This window comes from Trichosurus vulpecula, chromosome 6 (genome assembly GCF_011100635.1).
Source record: "Trichosurus vulpecula isolate mTriVul1 chromosome 6, mTriVul1.pri, whole genome shotgun sequence".
Taxonomy (NCBI): Eukaryota; Metazoa; Chordata; class Mammalia; order Diprotodontia; family Phalangeridae; genus Trichosurus; species Trichosurus vulpecula.
The window spans coordinates 23,343,005-23,355,825 of record NC_050578.1 but is presented as its reverse complement, the minus strand read 5'-3'; positions in this window follow the sequence as shown (position 1 = coordinate 23,355,825).

Here is a 12,821-nt window from a genome sequence, read left to right as displayed (position 1 = left end):
AGCAGGGAGCTCATGCTAGTCCCTGCTTTCCAGCCCTTATATTTGCTTTTGATATGTATTATCCATGATAAGACTGTAAGCTCATTTATACTATATTATTATTCTGACAACTGTGAATAATGTTCACTACGCAGAGCAGGAGCCGAAGGCGGTGAGGATTGCTGGAAACTGCTCAGGGTTGGGGGGGTAGGGAGCAGCTAAGATGCACAGTAGATATGGTATCTGCTCTGGAGTCAAATGGACCTGAGTTCACATCCAACCTCAGGCACTTGAGCTGTGTGACTCTGCACAGATCACCTTACTAAGAAAGAAAGAAAGAAAGAAAGAAAGAAAGAAAGAAAGAAAGAAAGAAAGAAAGAAAGAAAGAAAGAAAGAAAGAAAGAAAAAGAAAGGAAGGAAGGAAGGAAGGAAGGAAGGAAGTGCTTGAGGTCTGGAGTCAGAAGATTTGATTTTCATCCTGGATGCACTGATAATTCTGGGCCAAGAGAGAGACATTGAGTCCTAGGATTTTAGAGCTGGATAGGACCTTACAAATTAACTAGCACAATCTGTGTATTTTATGAATGAGGAAACCAAGGACCATGAACTAAAGTGACTAACAAAGCTCAGTGAATACGAGCCATGCTATTCCCATTCTCCTATGTTCCTTTCATTTAGACACCCTATTTGTAATATGTGTTCTACCCAATTAGACTATTAGTTCCTTGAAGATGGGTCCATGTTTATTATTACTGCTTTTACAAGATAATCTAATTCTTCTCATTTTTCTTTGATGGTGTTCAAGTTCCTACCATACTGCTATTCTTTTGCCTGTCATATTTTGCCAATGATGTATTATAGAGGTAGCTAAAATAAGTGCTTTTTAAAAATAATTGCATAAAAGTATTGCGACATAAGTTCATATTCTGTAGACACACTGAAAGCATCTCTGGACATCTTTGAGCAATAAGATGATGGGAATGATGTCTAATTTGGATAATTCCCACATGATTTTTATCTCTTAACACATAGCTTGTAGTTCATTATGAGCCTTTCATAGAGTGACATTAAAAAAATCCATTATTATTATTATTATTTTAATAAGCCATGTGAAATTGAAAATTCATTTCAAAAAATTATTATTTGCTGTGTAAGTCTAAATTCTTTACCCTTGCAAAGCTATTCATGTTAACATCAGGTTATTTGGGTTATAGTTCTGCTCTTAGGAATTTTTCCCTCCACCCTTGTCTTGTGCCTTGTAACTCCGCCTTGTAACTTCACCCACCACTAGTATTCTGGAGAAATTTGATTAACTTGAAGGTCAAGTTTTTTCAATCTAAGCTGTTCTAGCAACTCCCAAAATCTCCAAATCACATCTTATTTGCATTTAAGGGTTTTTCAGAAGGGCTGGTTCAAATAATCTATTATAAAGATGATGCTAGAGGGTTTTTCTTTATCTGTTTTTAAATTTTAGCCAAGTAGAAGAAGACACCTATTTTACTCAAGATTTTGTACTTTCCTTGCCCTTTTGATATTCCTTTTTTTTTGACCATAAAAGAAGCTTGTTAGCCCTCATTCAGGGTCTTTTGGCTACTTAGAAGCCAATGACCCCTTTTATTGGGAAATGCTGTTTTTGATTAAAAAACAGAAACATGCTAGGAACTTTACTACCTTAGTTTGATTTCTGTCGCAACAGTCATCATCAAAGTCTCTTTGCCATCAGAAAGAAGCCCATGAGGTAATGCAAATATCATGATCCTTAATTTACAGATGTGGAAACTGAGGAATAGAGAGGAACAGACTCTGAAAGTGTCAGAGTCAAGACTTGAACGCAGATTTCTGGAAACTCTAGGTTCAGTATTCTTTCCACTATATTAGGTTGTTCCTATCTTTACATCTTTTTATATCTGACAATATTTAGACTCACAACATGGTGGTTTTGAGATACTACCTGTAAATTCTATTCCTACTACCAGAATTAGATTTTCTTTTCCTTTAGGGCTCAAGTTGAAATTCATTCTGTGCCTGAATACTGACACCAGAATAAGACTTGCCTTAGCTGTTAGTGTTCTATTAGCTTCTTTGTCTTCTTGGGAGCATCAAAGGAAATAAGAATTTTGAGGCACTCAGCACCATGCCTGTCACATAGTAAGGCCTATATAAATGTTAGTTATTATTATTTTTAATAGTAACAGATTCTCCATGACTCAATTTTCATATCTGTATAATGGGACCAAAATTATCTTCTCTATATAACTCACAGAGCTCTCACAATCAAAATGACATAATACGTATGGGAATGTTTTAACCATATAAATATAATACAAATGTAAAAATATTATTTTTTGTTTTCAAAATGCAAACTGACCTGACAAGTGATCAAAAGACAAATGCTGGGTATAAATAGGCTGCCACATATCACTAACAATGACTTTTTGGAATTAGTCCCCCAAGCCCTCTAATGAGAAATCCCTCATGTCTAACAGCCCATACATAAAGATTACTAACTTGTTCTCCCTGAGCCTTCTCTTCTTGTAAGTTATCTGAGTTCCTTTAATCTATTATCATATAATATGGACTCAAGGTCCTTCAATATTATAATTGTCTTCTTCTAGACCTTCTCTACCTTATTAATGTCCTTCCTAAACTATGGCACTAAGAATCGAAAACAGTTATATGAATGTGGTCTAACCAAGGCAAATTACAGCAGAATGATCACTGCTGCTGGAATCTATACTACTGTTAATGTAGCTTAAGATCACACTACTTTAAAATGATATTATTTTATTTTTGACTGCTATATCACACTATTGACTCATATTGAGAAAAAACACAGATTATTTTCAGAAAACTCTGATATTGTTTTTTTTTTTTTTTTAATCTAAGTGTAAGACTTTAGAGGCAGCATTGCATAGTAGTGTGTAGGACTTAAAGTCAGAATGACCTAGATTCAAATTCCATGTCTGAAACTTAAAATCTGTATTAATTCATTAACTAATTCATCTAAATATCTGTTTGTTCATCAATAAAAAGAATGGATTATATTGTGTGCTCTTCAGTACTCATTTTAGCACTTAATCTATGATCCTAATATCTGACATTTAACCTGATGGAATTTCAATTTTACATTCAGCACAGTGTTCTGATCTGTGAAGACAATTATGGATCCTGATCATTATCCAGTATTTTAGCTATTGCTCCTAGCTTTGTGTTTTCTGCAAATTTGACCAGCATGCCATTTCTGCCTTCATCTGAGTCATTGATAAAAATGTTAAATGGCATATGACCTAGAGCAGATTCCTGGGGCACTCCATTGGATACCTCTAGCAAAGATGACATTTAGTCAGTAGCAGCTGGCTGTTTGAACAGCTCTGAATACATCCAATTGTCCCATTGTCTAGCTCTCATATCTCTACCTATTTCATAAAAATAGTATGAGACACACTTTATCGATGCTTTGCTAACATCTAGGTTAACTATATCTTCTATATTCTCCTGATCTAGCACTTCAGCAACTCTGCTAAAAAAAGAAAAGTAAGCCAATCTTGCATGTTTTGTTGATTTTTTTAAAGCACATAGTTTCTGGTGACCATAACTTCCATTTTTAGGTCATTACTAATCATTCCTCTAAAAATTCAATTCTAAAATTTCACTAGGATTTGAAGTCAAACTCATTGCCTTAAACTTTGCTGACTCTCTTCTCTTTCTGTTTTTGAACATCAGGCCATATTCCCTTCTCTCTAGTTAAGTGGTAGTTCTATTCTCCTTGGCCTTTGCAACATCATGGACAGTGGCTCAACAATCAAATTATATAATTCTGTCAGCATCCAAGTATGTAGCTCAACTAGGTCAGGTGGTGAATTCATCAGTGACAGCTAGGTACTATCTTAGTTTGGGTATCAAGTCTTTGTTATACATTTTTGTACTGTCCTTTCTCATTTACAGGTCATTTTCCTTGGCAGAGAAAAGAGAAGCAAAATATTACTTGAACAGATCTGTCTTCTCTCTGGGGCCAGTTATCATCACTTCATCCTCCCTGAGCAGCAGTCTATCCCTTCCTTGATATATCTCTTTCCCAAATATAGTTTCAAAACAAAACAAACAAACCCTCTCTGTTTTCCTTAGCTTTCCTCACCAGCCTCAGCTCACTCTAAATTTTATTACCCCTGACAGTATTCTTTCACAATATTCATGCTTTTGTATTCATCTGCTCCTTCCTTCATTTCCCTCTTTTGTACTAATATCTAAAAAAAAAATCCAAAATAGTCATTGAATGCCTTCTGTATATCCACATCAATCTCTTCAGATAACTTCTATTTTTCTCCATAATGGTATTGTTTCTCTTTGTGTCTTCATGATTCCATATGTGAGAATCCCCTTTCTTTCCTGGGCTTGATATTGATCTTAAGGGACCCTGGGATGATTAAATTGGAATGGAGCATGCAGGAAGTGTAGAGCTATGACTCTGTGGAAGCAACTTTGTCTACTCCAGTCTATGTTTTTTTTTTTGACTCATCACAGGAGAAGTATTAATATCTTACCTGGAAGAGGTACTCTGCTTTTGTCCAAATGGGTATAGAATCTCTTTGTTGTTGTTGTCTGTTTTGTCCACTGAGAGGCACAACTATATCCTTAGAATTTACCCCTCAGATCATGATAAGTACTATAAAAGTTCCTACCATTTTGCATTCATAGTGATTAACAATGATGTTTAAAAAATATATTTCCCTTAAAAGTTTTCGAACAATATTTTCTGGATCTTCAGGATTTATCTGTAAAATAATCCAAGGAGTTGCTTCTATATGAAGCTTCTGGCAATATTTGGTCCTTGAGGTATTAAATGGACAACTATTTGTGATATTACTGAAATCAAACAGCAGCAGCAGTAAAAAAATAAAGACTAGAGGACTCAGGGAGGAGTTATTTATATTTGCTTCTTGCTGGTCCTCCCTGTTTGTAACAGTGGAAAATTTTAAATATCGGCTAAATATCTTTTTGTATACTTTCAGGTCTTATTGATATTTTCTGCTTTTAAATAAGTCATTTCAACTTTCAATTACCACTTACTCCAAAAAAAATAAAGAAAACCTAACATATGGACCCTTTCTAATAGTGGATTTAATATTCTGGTGGGCAGCTAGGTAGCACAGTGGCTAGAGTTCTGGGCTTAGAGTCAGGAAGACTAATCTTTCTGAGTTCAAATCAGGCCTCAGAAACATACTAGCTATGTGACCTTGGGCAACTAATCCTGTTTGTCTCAGTTTCCTCATCTGTAAAATGAGCTGGAGAAGGAAATGGCAAACCAGTCCCATATCTTTGGCAAAAACAAAGACAAACAAACAAAAACAAACAAACAAAGGGGGTCATGAAAAGTGAGATAGCACTGTAACAATTGAACAACAGTGTTCAAAATTTTATGCTTGTAATATCCCACACATCTACCAAGCCAAGGGAAGTACATGTCATCTATGTGTCCAAGATTTATCATTTCCATTAACAAGAGATTGTCTTACTTTCAGTGCTACTTTTTGTTTACATTAAGTCATTTTGTATATCGTTTTGTTGGTTCTACTTTACTCTGTATCAATCAATATAGGTCATTATAGGCATCTTTCAGCTTTTCATACTTTTGCTTTCTTGTAGTACGATAATTTCCATTATATTCATATAACACAAATTGATTTACTATTTCCAAACTGATGGCACATATTTTGTTTCGACTTTTTGTTACCATATAATGTCCTGCTATGAGTAATATGGTATATGTATGGCTTTTCTTTTTCTCTTTGACATCCTTTGTTTCACGTCCATTATTTGTATCATGACATTAAAGGGTATGCAATATTTAGTGGCTTTTCTTTTTGGCATAATTCAAAGTTATTTTCCAGAATGGTAATTCCAATTCATTACTTCTACAACAGCATATTAGTGTACCTGTCTTCCCACAGTCTCTCCCACACTGACTTTTCCTCCTTTATTAGTTTTACTAATCATACAGCTATGAGGTAAAACCTTGGAGTTTTTTCTTTTCATTTTATCTGCATTTCTCACTAATAGTGAATGGGAAAAATTGTTCACATGTTTTATGCTTAGTTTTCAGTCTTTTAAAAAGTGAATAATTTAACCTCATAGTGATTGGGGAATGGCTCTTTGTCTTCTGTATTTGCGTACATTTCCCATTTATTTTGGAAAATAGCCTTTATCTCCAACTGTGTGTGTGTGTGTGTGTGTGTGTGTGTGTGTGTGTGTGTGTAGACAGAGAAACAGAGAAAAAGAGATAGAGACAGGCAAAGACAGATAGAGACATAGAGAAACGTTTGGTCGCATACTAATACCAAGTTCATCTTATGGTACTTGCAAAACCCATGTTTCAGTGTTTGTTTTCTTTCATAGAATAACTAGTGTGAAAGGAATTGAAAATTATATTATATGATAAAAGTTTTTCTTAACATTTAGAAATGTACAAACTGAGAAGCTGTTTGGCTTACTATATGCAGTCTTGCAGCCCTACAGACCTCACCTTACTACTAAGGTTGCATAGGTGATTTATCTATGAAATAATGAACTAATAGAAATTCAGTTCCAATTTACATTGCTGCACTAGCATATTTTAAAATCTAAAGTAGAGTTTAATATTATGAATTTAGATATATTTAAATTATATCCTTTCAATAAATTATCCCTTGTTTCAGCTCTTTTGAGGATCTCAAGGACAAAAGGCCAGGAGAAATCAGGGTACCACTGCCTTCCAGCTCAACACTGGTTGATTTGGTCTTCTTCCACTTTTTGAGGAAGCAGAAAAATAGGCTTCTTATTTCTAATCTCCACATTAGTAATGAAATGTCATAACTGGTGTCCACTCCATTTCCTTGAAGCCCATTGGGAAATTCAGGAGCATTTTCAAAGCTAGATGAAAAGTCAACAAGAGCAAGTCTATAAGCTAAGCAGACATTATTGATATCACAGTTGCCTTTGTATGCAGAAATGCTTTATATATTTTCCTTTCCATCTTACATTGAACCACTGAGTTCACAGGTATTTCCAGAAGTCTGATGGTACATATAAGTATCTTCATATTACATCACTGTGTGAAGGCAAGGACATGAATACCTTATCTTAAAATTTTTATATATCTGAGAATCATTTTCCCCAGAACAATAAACATTTTTTTGAACAGATTGGTTTAAGTTTGTCCACTAGGTCTTCCCAAGTCCATTACAGGTTGAGAAAATTAATTATTACTGTCCAATAACTAGAAAAAAAATTGTTTTTCTTTACTGCATTAGATGCTGGATAGAATCCAGTCTCTTTTTTCCTGGCTTTCATAGGTTTGTCAAAAGTACTATAATTGACTTAGGAGTAGCTAAGATGGCTGAGTAAAGGTAGGGCCTTCTCTAAGCTCTTCCAAATTCCCCTCCAAATAACAATGAAATAATATCTCAAACCAAATTCTGGAATTGTAGAACTGAAAACAAAACAAAACAAAAAGATGAGGTGAAATAATTTTCCGGACAAAGACAAATTAGAAAGTTGACAGAAAAGGTCTATCTCGCTGGAGTGAGAGTGGAGCACAGTCCCAGAGTGCACTGACCACATCTCTCTTTAAATCACACCACCTTGGAAAAACCAAAAACTTACATACTCCCAGTACTAGCTCTGAAAATGGTTTCACAAAAACATCCGAAGCTTGAGAGAGTGCCCCCTCCACCCTTGGAACAGAGTTTTAATGTGAAATCCTGGTTTTGTTGTTGTTGTTGTTATAATCCTTGTCTGGACTACTGAGGTAGTAATCATACTAAAGTATTATAGTATGGTGCTGTACTGGAAGACTAGAGTAAGCTTCTAATAGGACTTCTTACCTCCACTCTATCCCTATCCAATTCTTCATTCAGAGTGATACTTAATTATCTTTTCTTTCTTCTCTGATCACACCACTCCTTTCGCTATATGTGTATATGTGTATGTATATGTGTGTATACACATGTACACATACATATATACATACACATACACATATGTATGTGTATGTATATATGTAAGTATGTATTATTCTCCATTATGTCTAATCTGGTTCTAAGGCTCATTTCCAATTTTATTGCTTAGGTAATCTCTGAAGAGGGAAAACACCTTTTTGCTAGTTCCAGCCATGCCTTTAAGAAGCTGTGTGGTCCAGTTATTTCACCTGTGTAGACTTCAGTTTTGTCATGTATAAAATGAGGCCATCAGTGATGACCTTTATGATCCCTTTCATTTTAACCAGTTTGTATTATTGCTAAGCAATGGAAGGACACAGACAAGTACTGCACAGCATGGGCAGGTCTCACTCTACTGTAGTTTGGAGGAATATTGATATAAATGAAAGAATAGACCTATCTGTGTATTGGGGGATAAATATTGCAATAGTTTCCCTCCTTGCTTCAGGCATTTCTCTTTCCAATCCATTGTCACACAACTGCCTGGTTATCTTCTCAAAGTGTTTTGTTGTTCATAATCATAATAATAATTTCCCCACAGTAAAGCAAAATGGTAGGATTGATAGATTATGATAGTTATGATGGCATTTCACATGTAGGAAATGGTACAAAGAAAGGTGAGAAAATGTCCAGTTGTTTTTTTTAAATGATAAACCTTAGTTTGTCTTGAATGTAGGAAAATAATGAGATATAGGGCTAGAAAGGAAAATTGGTACCAGATTATGATGATTCTTGAATACTAACTCAACAAGTCTTGGCTTAAGTGACAGACCAAGGGCATGGCCCCAGGTATGATTTCGTTGATATAGAGAACTCCTGATAGAAAAAAAAAAAGCAATACCCTTCACCAATGCAGATTGGCACTTGTTTTACAACTTGTAAGTACAGTAGACTGTAGCCTATGACACTGAGAGCTTAAGTAATTTCTAGAGTATGTGCTAGAGGGAGGACTTGAACATCTTCCTGACCTGCTTTCTTGATTGGTGACTGTCTTCCTGGAGCACTATTTCAGGAGAGCCCTGATATAGTCACTCTTAGATTTCCCCTCTTCTATCTAACCACCCTCCTTCTTCCCTTTTCCCTTTCTCTCACTATACTTTTCAACTATTCATTACATGTTGTCTTCTCCCATTAGTAAACTCCTTAAGGGTGAGGACTGACTTCCTTTTTGTATTTGTACATTTGTTTCCCTAGTCCTTAGCTCAGTGCCTGGCACACGAATTAAATGCTTTCTCTTCTCTCCTCTTTCCTTTGTCCCTTTTTCCCTCCCCCCTTTCTTCTCTCCTTCCCTCTCTGTCTCCCTCCCTCCAACTGTCTCTCTGTCTCTGTCCCTCTCTGTCTCTCTGTCTCTTTCCCATTCTCTTGCTCCTTTCCTTCTCCCTTTCCCTCTCTCCCTCTCTCTACCCCTCCCCCTCATTCTATCCATCTATCCCACTCTTCCATAGTTGTCCTTATATATGTGATTTCATTTATATAGGGAACATCAAGAAAGAAAACTTCCCTTATCAGTAGTTATAGTTTTGCTTAATAATTAATGCAAAAATGTTAATGTAGAGAAACTCATTAAATTAAAAAAATATCATAGTGCTGAATAGTCTCATGAAATACTTTTTGAAGGGACAAATGCCAGATCATGTCTACATACCTAAGAGAGGGAGTGATTGATTCTGAAAGCCTGTGTAAAAGTAAAAACTTTTGTCTATTTTTTCTCCTGGACTTTTGACCCTACACATTATCTATTTCAACATCTTTCTCTCACCTTGTGGTGGGAGATTTTTTTTCATATTCATAAATTATTACCAAAAATATTTCAGAGGAAATGAAAAGGTTACCTGGAGCACAATTATAATTAAAAGATAGCACTCCCTGAAAAGGTCACTTGAGCTGTGCCTTTCTCTTCTGTTTGTACCTTTTGCATCTCTGAGAAACAATAATCTTCTGTGAGTCACATGTGGCTGTGCACTAAGGAGTAACTTCTCCATGACTATGATATATTCTACCCTAACAATCACAAAGAAGACCTAAGCACAAGAAAATCATAAACTGAATAAAAACTTAAGAATAGGAAAATTAGATTAAAAGGTGGTTTAGTTTCAAAGAGAATACCTCTAATCAGGCAAATTCCTACTCCACTAAATCTCTATTCAAAAATATGTATAATGTACCTCTGGGGGATTACATTAACTTGAGAAACATGCAAGAAAGATAAAACATAACCATAACCAATTAGTTCTTTTGGCCACAAATCTCAATTTTTTTTGAGTCTTAATCAGGTTCTTCTGTCTTATCTCTTTTTTTCGCTAAGCCTCACACCCACCAAAAGAAGCATGAATACGGATAGATTCCCATCCATGGAGAAGTTTGCTAATATTATTACAGATAACTTTGCTGAGTTAAGGAGTTCTAGATCTATGTTGGTTTTTTAAGGGGCATTTTAGGAAGCCCATATTTTTTTTCTGAAGAACCATTTCCTCCCCAGGGGCTTTAAAGTACAAATTTTGAATTACCCCATGCTTTCACAAATTGACTGAGTGGCTATTTCTCTGATCTTAGACTTCTCTATTTCATGCCTTTGCAGAAGTCATTTGCAATACTTGGAATGCCCACCAAACTCTCCTTTCATCCATGTATTTCTTTAGCTTCCTTAAATGTTCAGCTTAAATACTCAAGTCCCATATCTTACAGTAAGCCATTGCTTATCCTCCTAAAAGTAAAATAATCATCTATGTGTCTGTCCATTTATATATTGTATCCCTCTAGGGCAATGGAATACATTTAGTGCTCTCTCCTCTGTTCAAATTAACTTACATGAATTTCTCTGTATGAATACTCTATCTTCCCTGTAGCATCTAAGTTCCATGGGATCAGGCTCTTTTTGTTGTTTTTTCGTTTCTTGTTACATATCTGAAACCTAACAAATTTATCACCTTGTATATATCAGGTGCTTAATAAATGCTTAATAAATTGAATACAGTCCCATTACTATTTCTCATGATAGGCTTAATTTAGTCAAACTTAATCCAGTAATTGCTCAAATGTTTCTAGAAATTTAAGATGTATCCATTATATCCATTATAATTAAGATGTATCCATTATACTATGAAGTAGGCAGTCAAGAATTATTCTCATTTTGGAAGGAGGAAAATGAAGATCAAAAAGGAAATAAAAAATAACTTGGCCTTCATCATATAGCTGCCAAATGAGAGAGGCAAGATTCAAAGCCATGTCTTCTAACTCAATGCTGGCTGCAGTTTCAATTATGTTACTCTAATATTTTATGCTACATTCTCCCAAGAATATAGCATCTGTGTAATATTCAAATATATGTATATATCATTTCTAGAAATGTTGATAAAAATAATAGTTGGTATTCATATCTCTTAAAGGTTATAAAGTACCTTGCATATTTTATTCTAGCTGATCCTCACAACAACTCTATGGGATAAGTTCTACACATAGTATCCCCATTTTCACACATGAGAATATGGAAGTTCAGACTAGATAGATAACTTTTCCCCATCACAAAAGCAATAAGACAAGGAGACAGTGGTTAAGGTGGAAGTTAGGGCTTCCTCTCTCAATCCAGTACCATTACACACTAAGTATTAATAGAAATCTATAAGAATTCAACTGTTTAAAATATTTATAGCAGTTTTTGTTGTTAGCGAAGAAGTGGAAACTAAATAGGCACACACAAATTGGAGAAATTATGGTTTATGAACACAATGGGATGAAGGGTACAGTTTCAGAGAAACCTAAGACTCTTATGAACCAATCCAGAATGAAATGAGCAGAAATAGGTGAATAATATATACAATAACAACAAAATTTTAAAGAATAACAACTTTTAAAAAGAACAACAAATAAATTAAACAGCCAATCATGTTCCCAAAGTGCCCATGATGAAGCATCCTACCAACCACCTCATAATAATATATTTCTTTTTGGAAAGGTAAGATGGAGTAACTTGTGTTTTTGGTGCGTATTTATTTAAATGCTTTTGGGGGGAGAGAAAAGCAGATTTCTATTAATTGAAAAAAATTAAAATATATGTGTTTTTCTCTGTTTAAAACTTCAAATTGTTCTATAATTAAACAAACATTAAAATTACTTAATACAAGTTTCAAAAATGGGAGTTTGATATTTGGAATATATTAAACAGTATACAGAAGCAAACAAATACAGCAGTATACCATTTGGAAAACTCAAAGGCCTCAGCTAACTAGGGGGAAGACCTATTTGGCAAAAAAAGGTGAGAAAACTAGACAGCGCTCTGGCAGAAATTTGGTTTAGACCGACATCTCAGACTGTACATCACAATCAGCTCCAACTGAATGATGACCTAAATATAAAATATTACATTACAAACATATTACAGGAGAAAGAAAGACATTACATTTTGAACCTATGTATCAGGGGAAAGTCCATGACTAAACAAGTGATAGCAGCACAAAAAATAAAATAAATAATTTGTATTATTAAATTATTTACTATTAAAAAGTTTTTCACAAGCAAATCTAATGTACAAGAATGAGAAGGGAAGCAAAGTATCTGGGAGGGAAATCTCTTAATCAATTGTCTAATACAGTATTCAGTTCCTAAATATATGAAGAACAGATTCAAATTCCCCAATAGATAAATGATTAAATGATATGAATAGGAAATTTTCAAAGGAAGAAATCCAAACTATCAACATTACATGAAAAAATTTTCTAAACCACTAATAATTATACAAACAAAAATCTGCCTCATGCCTATCAACATGGTACATATACATGCATACATACATACATATATGTGTGTATTGTATGTATGTATAAGTGTAAATAAATAAAAGTTACCTATGTTGAATGAACTGAGGTACAACAG